The following is an 8,486-nucleotide window of genomic DNA, read 5'->3' as shown; positions in this document are numbered from 1 at the left end:
CCACTCTGTAGGACTTCTACATATTTGTTTATTATCATTTAAAAAGCTGCTAGCGAGGAATGACAGATTTGCAATGTGCAGAAGAGCCGAGTTTGATCTGCTATGATTGGCTTGTTTCCATTGCGAGGACGCGTTGCTTCACCAAACAAATCATCGTGTCATCATCCACACTGGGAACGTGACGCACACGCTTGGAAGCAGCCCTGCCGTGACTGAGATCGATGCCGGTGAGCTTTTTCACCATGGAGGGTCGAATAATCTTAGTGCCGCTCGTTTTGGCTTTCTAAGCAAACTTAAAGAAGCGCGATACGAAATTTAACATTGCCTTTTATGGCAAAAAATAAATAAATAAAAGGAGCATGAGAGCATTTTTTTTGTTTTGATCGCCCACAGGCTATAATGACAATTCAATTGTTTTCATGTTTAATTTAGTGTTGCCCATTTGTCTATTTTGTGTTTCAAATTCGGTAGCAATGGGCCAAAATCTCCAGGAGCAGTTTGTCATTGAAGGACATCTGGAAATGGCCGTGTGTACCAAAATCTCATGTTGCCAAGCGAAACTGTCTTCAGGGGCTACATTTTCCCCAAAAATAATTCCTTGCAAATTTTTGATGTAGGACACCTGAAAAATAACACTGAATTGCCTGCTTTGAACCAAAATAGGAGACTTCGTGTCTCTTTCCGGGCATGGCCTCTTGAGACTTTTTTATAGGTCCACTTATGATAGACATGCCAACCGAATATCACATTTCTAAGTAATACTGGCTTCGGGGTTTGAATTTTTCAAAGAATCTTTGGGGAAGCACACCTGAAAATGGCCAACGCCTACGTATATGCCATCTGTAATGACTTCCTCTGTTTTTTTCAGGCATGGCTTTTCGAGACTGGCTTTGGGGGCAGAATTTTCAAATAATTGTGGTCAATGTGACGGTAGTGACAATCGCTACATTTTAGAATAGTTTCCTTTTATTTTAGTACACACGGTCAGATGTGATGTAATGCAGTCTTTAACATTTGTGGATAGTTTTTCTTGCCTGCGGGGCCGCCGATGTCGGACAACGACGCAATGACGGGAGGCGCGTGCACCCGTCGACCTCCCATCCATGTTTGCTTCCTGCTGCTCTGATGTATGTAATGAATTCCCAGCAGCGGTGAGTCAGTGCGGATCAAAGAGCAGCCTCCGTCCGTAATGCGTGCCGCCCATGTGACACACAGGTGCCAGCTGTGTCCGAAACCATCGCCCCTCACTTTCGACCATCTAGGGCGAGAGAGGTGATTTTAAAAAAAACAACAAACAAACAAACAAAAACAAAAAACAATGTACCGCTTCTAGAATGCGCTAATGAACGGAAACGATGCTGGCGCGCTTTCAAAGGGTTGCCATGGCGACGGCGGTGCAGCGCCAGAGTCATGACCGCACAGGCTCGAGAGGTTTAAAAAAAAAAAAAAAAACGCGCTACCTCAGCTGGGATGGCGCACGGGACAGCATCAACGGCAACAAGGCGCCGTCCCGCCCCCGCCGATTAACGCGCCTCTCGGAATTTGGACTTAGTGTGAAAGAAAAAACACAACTTGTTCCATTGATCTCCTTAAATTCATCAACGCTTCCATCAAGAAGCTGCAGGCTGCCTTTGGCTCTTCTCCAGTCGTCATTAACTCACGCTGCATTTGCACTGCAGGTACTAACGAGTGGTCAGATGTCTTTACACTTCCAATGTTTTTATATATTTGCATCATGCAGTATGTGTGTACACCTCTGGTATAACATCATATTTCCATTTCTATACCGTATTTGCATTAAACCTCTTGTCTATATACCAGTAATGTACTGCATTTACATCATATTTAATCTATGTACCTGTAATTTACAGTTTACCTCTAATTATTTACAGTATATTTCATGTTCTATACACCTTTAATGTTCCATATTTATATCATATTTAATTTTCATGCAGGTACAATGTACTATATTTACATCATATTTAATGATCTACACATTTAAGGAAACAATTTGCAACTCCAATGTTGCATATTTACACCATATTTTATGTCTATATCCATGTAATTGTCATATTTACATCACATTTCTTTTCTGTACACCTATTGTACAACATTTACATAATCTTTAATGAATGTCCCTCTACGCTACCATATTTATCATATTTAATGTCTCTACACATCTGATAGACCACATTTCAATGATATTTAATGTACACGCATCTCTAATGTACCTATCCAATTAATTTGCCATATACACCTGTAATGAACCATATTTACATTATATTTAATGTTCGATACACCTACTGCACCATATGCACCTCTGATATATTGACATTTTTCTTATTTTTTATTTTCAATGTATGAACACCTCTAATTATAATTGTGTACATTAAACGTAATCGTTTCCACATATCTAATGTCCCATATTTTCATCATCTATAATAGCTTGACACCTCAAATGTGCCATTTACATCACACTTAATGCACAGTATATTTACACCTGTAATGTGCCACATTTGCATCTTCTTTATTATCTATGTACTGTACTTTCGAACATTCGGCATGGTTTTGATACCGCGCATTAGCGTGCACCTACGTCGTCAATTTGCCGATTCCAATCCTTTCCGTGAAGTAACGAAAGGGTTTGCCCCTTAACATCTCGTCACAGCAGTCCCCTTTGTGCTCCTTATTGTATATCGCTCTTATATTGTATTGCCCCCCCGCCGAGTGTGTAACCCCCAGTTAACCGAGCGAGCACACGCACATTGATTGAAAACGCAAACACTCAAGTGGAGTCGGTCATTTCCAGGCGAGACATAACTCATTCATTGCGCTGTTGAAACAGGACCACCAGGAGGTCCTTCGAGCGAGCCAGCGCGTTGACCGCTTTGAGCTCGAGTTATTCATCAGCTGCTAAAGCGCCGTTAAAGAGCTCTCCAAGGACCGGCAGACGATTGCAGATTCACACGTGGGCCACTTGAACGCCGCCGCGATGAATATTTCATTCGGATCCCTACGGCGAGATTCTCCCGGATGCGACGTCACTTTTGCTTTTGGTCCCTCGCTATTGACAAAGCCGGGTCGTAAGTGCTCAATTTCACGGCCGATCGGGTTCGCTAACCGCTTCAGTCGGACTTTGGCGAATGTGAAAGCAGACGGGAAATGTTAATGGGCCTTTAAAAGGGCGTGAAGGCGCTGAGATGTGGTAAAAGGGGCAATATACTGTCAAATGTACGAGAAAGATCTGCCGATCTGTGTTTTTCATAACACAAGTTTTTCCACTTTCATTTACAATACTGTATATAGTGCTTAAGAGTAGAGATATAGCATTGAAGTGTTTTTCACCATTTCAGTTCTTAGACATGGCCCTTCCACACGGTATAAGAACTTGAGCGCCTTCATTCGCAATTGCCAGTAACTCACCCAATCATGTTCGCTCACGAGCTAGCCGGTGGCTAGCGCCTCTCGGCGCAGCCTGAAAAGCCTCGCGACAACCCTGTGGGATATATTCCAGCCGCCAGTAGCTTTAAGGGGATTTTCACGGCTCAAACATGTAGAGGTGTGTAGGCATAAGGATGATCGACGAGGTGGCATCCAATTTTCAGCGGCGTATGGATTCACGCATTCTGTGGAGAGAGAGGAGACAACGGCTTGATTTTATATACAGTACTTGGTAAATTTTTTTAATCATTCAAATTTGGCAGGGTTCTTAAAAACAATCTTCTTTGTCATACTTTGGACTAATTATGTCATGCTAACCTACCTGGATCATGCAGTTGAACCACATTTAATGAGAACCGTTTGGAAAAACTCTCCCACCGTCAAGATTCAGAAGATGCTACAAAGAAAACGGTTTGGATTATTCTTTTCATCAAAAGAACCGAAGACGAAACGTATGAATTTTACAACTGCTCCTGTCGCCAAGCCATTTATTTTTAGAGATTTATTTTTTTATTTTTTTCGGGGGCAGCTGCAGCTGAGCGCCAGCTGACAGAGGTTTCCAATTACCCCACAGTGGAGGATGAAACAGGTGGTGCCTTTAATTGCTTTCTGCTAGCCCACCGGCGCTAGCCTTAGCTGGGCGCAGTCCGCACAAACGACGCCATCCAGAATTAGCCCGAAAAAAATGTCCATCGGCCAATCAAAGCGGGTCTTTGCATCAAAGCCACGAAAGCCGCACAAATAACAACTTTTGAGATTGCGTTGTGGGGAAGCGGTGAAAGGAGAAAGCGTTTCATCTCCAAGGCTCTGCCGGACTTGTGGGATTGGCTTTTTTAATATGAAGGAGACGCAATTTGCTGCGCTGTTCTGGCGTCCAAGGCTGATGAATATTCAAACGCTTGATGAAAGTTGATGCAAAAGCAGTTTACACAACCTTAACAATTCCTCATCAACGGCCGCAGTGGCACATTCTGCATGACCGCAAGTACTAATCGGGGTGTGCGTGTCGTCATGCCACACACATTCACACAAATATCAAGTACACTGGGTACAGTAGGGGTGCCACTTCGTAGTTATGGTTGGTGACTCCACATAAAAGAAAATGTCTTGGGGTGTAACGGTATATACCTTGGTTTTAAGGTCACGGTTGCGTCATTGGGTACGGTAAGAGTTTGAGTTTGACATTTTGCCAAAAGCTTGTCGCTAAATATGATGTCCTCCAGCCAGAAGCTGAGCTGTGCTGTGTTTGTTTGCAGACTCGCCGTGTTGCTAGAGCAGGGGTTCGAAAACTGTTTCGGTCCGAGGACCCCCTGACGGGAGAATTTTTCCCAAGGACCCCTTTGTAATTCGATTAAAAATAAATATGATGTGCACCCCTACATTGCATAGGAATTAAAAATGTTTGCGGAAAAAAAAGGTGTAAAGTTACAATCACCAACATTTTTGACAAGAAAGTTGTAATATGAGGATATACTACTTTTCAAGAAGAAAAGATCCTATCATCCTTACAAGAACAAAGATATTTTGTTGGGATAAATGATCGTACGAAATTTTCCAAGATAGTCGTAATATTATTATATTAATGTCAAACTTAAGGGAAGGAAGCCATATTCTAACAAGTAAATTTCAAGAACTTTCTTGTAATACACTGCCTTTTATTATGGAAAATATGCCTTTATTCTCTAAAATAGGACTACATCCTAGAAAATATAAATACCCTGTTCTTGAATAAAAATATTACTTTATTCCTGTAGTTAAAAAATGTGATGTCTCACTATCATATCAGTGTTTTTAATTGGCCCAACGCTGATGCAGGGAAACGTAATTAGTTATGTTTTTTAATTTAATTTGTCCACTGGTCCCCACACGTGTAGGTGTTTTTTTTTTTTTTTTTTTTTAAAACAACACAACAATTTTATTGCAATTTTGTGGATCCGCAAGCAGTGACCATTCTTGTCCCTTAGCCTAAATTTTCATGTGGGAAACCTAATAACCAACCTAAAAACTGAAGTCAAGGAAATATGGCAAGCTTTCGCTGGCCACATAAAATGTGGAGGGAGGCGTATCTGGCCCACAAGCCTTGATTGCGTGTGTGTGTGTAAATATTTGTCAGCTGTGCAAGTGCCCCAGTGATTGCCCCATGTTCCCATTTGGCCTGCGTCTAATCACCAGTCCACCCGTAAATCCTCACTATCGCCTCGGCATCAGGACAGGACCTAGGGAGCCCATTTCCTCCAAGAGCCTCACAAGCTGGAAACTTCTCGATGGCCACAATCCAATTGTTGGCGGCGTGGCACGGAACACCGAAGCGGCAGAGCGAATCAGGTGTGGCGGCAGTGGATCGGAGTCGGGAGAAACGTTATTACGACGAGGAGGTCACGGGGGACGTTGGCAACGTTGGACCTTAGGTGTCCTCCTTAAAATGTAAAAACACAATTGAGCAATTTGCATATGTTGTGACTTTGAAAGTGTTTTTTACGGGCTACCTTATTGAATGTACTTTTCTTTTTCTACTGCTGAATTTGAGATAGGCATCATCTCATGACTGGTTCACTTGTTCATCTTGTAGTTTGTCGATGGCTGACTCAAAAGTGCGTCAGCGAGTGGCCGCTGTGCGGGGGGCCACAATGCATTTGGCATATTTTACGACGCATGCCTTCCTTTGTAGGTCGGAACCAGGTTGGGTTTGCTCTGGAAAAAAAAAAAGAGGAAAAGTAACATATTCCTTTCCACATGACACATTTACCATGGCTTGAAACACACATTTTAAAAGTCTAATGCTTGCTTAAAACCCTAACGTAGAAACCTAACCCTCTGAGCCCCTAATTTGAAACCCTAACCCAGGCTTGAAACCCCGAGACACTAATTTGAAATGTTAGTCTTTGCTTGAAAGGTTTGAAACCCTAATTTGTTAGCCTATTCCTTGCTAGAAACCCTAACCAGGCTTTAAATCCTGATTTTAATCCCTAACCTGTCTTGGAAAGCCTAACTCATCTTGAAACCTGAATTTAGACCCTAACTTGAAACACTAACCCTGTCTTAAAACCGGGACTTGAAAGCGTAATCTTTGTTTGAAATCCTATCCCTGTGAGATCCTAATTTGTAACCATAACCTGTGCTGCAAACCCTAACCCAGAATTGAAACATTAGCCATGTTTGGGAACACTAATTTCAAAGCTAACCTTTGCTTTACTTTGCTTTGCTAATGTCGATTTTGCATTTCTATAACATGACTCCTCGTCTGCTGAATACACCGGCTTCGCCTCCATGTCCTGAACGTTTCTACGGCGAGGAGGGAAAGTCACCAGGAAGGTCGGCAACGTTGGTTGGAACCTCTGTAAGCGTTCCAGCTGGTGTGGATACAAGCGATCATTAGTTGGCTTGGAACGAAACCTCGAGGGGGGGAAGGCGGGAGGAGGAGTAGGAGGAGGAGGAGGAAGAAGGGTTGATGCCGGATGAGCTTCTCTGATGCGTGCAGAGATGTCGACTGTCGTGAAGCACACTGGAGACGGTACACTTAAAACCCGAATCCCGGCTGGAAACCCTAATTTGAAACCATAACCCTAGCTTTTAACACAAAATTGAAAGCCTCACCCTGTCTTGAAAACCTTAACCTTTGATTGAAACCATAAACCTGGCTTGAAACCCTACTTTGGAACTTTGAGTCTCGCTAGAAACCCTCTTTGGAAATTGTAATCATATTTTCAAACCCAAACCTTGTGTTGAAAAACTAATCCAGGCCTGAACCCCTAACACTGTCTTCAAACCCTTATTTTAAACCTTAAATTGAAACCATAACCCTGGGTTCAAATCCTAAAATGAAACCCTCCCTGCGGCTCGAAGCTGTAACCCAGGTCTTTAAACCTTGGTTGGAAACCTTAACCTTAGTTTGAAACCCTACTTTGAAAGCCTAACCCTGTCACGAAACCCTCACCTTGTCTTTCAACTGCTTTCACTAAATGCAGACAGATGCGACGTGTCTTCCAACCTGAATTAGTGAATGCTGAATGACGAGCAGATAATCTTCAGCCTCCAAAGGCGCGCTTGACGAGCGAGCTCAGAATTGAGACTCGGGTGTCTGTACTGCCAAATTATAGTTGATCACATCGCAAATTGGTCTTTGCGCCGTCTGGCTCCCCAATAAGAGCGCCCCGCTGGGCCAGCTGCTGGCGCTACTGAGCGCGCACCAGTGACGCGTCTCATGCCAGCGGCCGGACCTTTAATGGCCGTCCAGCGCTTATATTTAGACGCATGCTTCTTTGGACTTTGACGGCAAAAGCCCTTAATCTAGCTGCGGGCAAAGTTTTGTGTTTTGTTCTTTATTCCAGCCAGACTAGCATTTAAGACTTCTGTGTGGGAAAAGCTGGCGCATTCTTGGATGGCATCACCAGTAAACAAAGCCTTCTGTGTCATAATTGAGAAAACAAGGTAAACGAATGGTTGAATGGTGATTTTTAGCTGCCTTCTAGACTCAAGACTGTTGCAGTTTGAACGCGTAAATTGGCAGTTGAAAAGATGTCATGAAAGGTCAACTTTCAAGGGAACTGGCCATGATTTACATTTCAACAGGTAAGACGATTCAAAATTAGACAGGGTGAAAATTCAGACCTAGTTCACGTGATCATTGAGGGACCAGGCTTGAAACCTTAACCTTTGTTTGAAACCCTACATGAAAGCCTAACCCTGATTTGAAACCATACATTTAATCCGCATGCTAATCCAATCTTGAAGTGGTAATTTGAAACTGCAGCCTCTGTTATAAACCCTACTTTCCAACCCTAACCTTGGCTTGAAACCCTAATTTGAAACCGTAACCTTGACTAAGCGTGCCCACACCTCTCCTCACTTGAGCGGATCAATGAGCGTTTACTTGCAGAAGTCTTTGAAAGTGATCAATTATTGAGAGAAAGTGATCATTCTTCTTCATTTTTCCATATCGGCAACAGCAGCGTTCCGCACGCAGACAACTTCCCCTTTCAGTGCACATCTGCTTTGGACGGTTGCTCTGCATCTTTTATTCATGCTTCGTCTTTTACATTTTTTAT

The 8,486-nt window shown here is 42.9% G+C and overlaps 1 long non-coding RNA gene across 2 annotated transcripts; it reads right to left on the bottom strand.

Moving 5' to 3' along the window:
* Positions 1-1,040: 1,040 nt before the first annotated feature.
* On the bottom strand, positions 1,041-7,640 carry LOC133396571 (uncharacterized). 2 transcript variants are annotated; one of them, XR_009767388.1, is made up of 6 exons: positions 7,376-7,640; positions 5,928-6,132; positions 5,611-5,857; positions 3,764-3,838; positions 3,424-3,626; positions 1,041-1,258 (listed from the first exon to the last, which is right to left on the bottom strand). It is a non-coding gene; the product is annotated as an uncharacterized LOC133396571 (long non-coding RNA). The 2 variants fall into 2 exon arrangements; XR_009767387.1 differs by having other exon boundaries at positions 3,764-5,857.
* Between the last annotated feature and the right edge of the window lie 846 nt (positions 7,641-8,486).

Source organism: Phycodurus eques, chromosome 21 (genome assembly GCF_024500275.1).
Source record: "Phycodurus eques isolate BA_2022a chromosome 21, UOR_Pequ_1.1, whole genome shotgun sequence".
NCBI classification, from domain to species: Eukaryota; Metazoa; Chordata; class Actinopteri; order Syngnathiformes; family Syngnathidae; genus Phycodurus; species Phycodurus eques.
The sequence above is the reverse complement of the archived record's forward strand: the minus strand, read 5'-3'. Positions and strand labels throughout refer to the sequence as shown.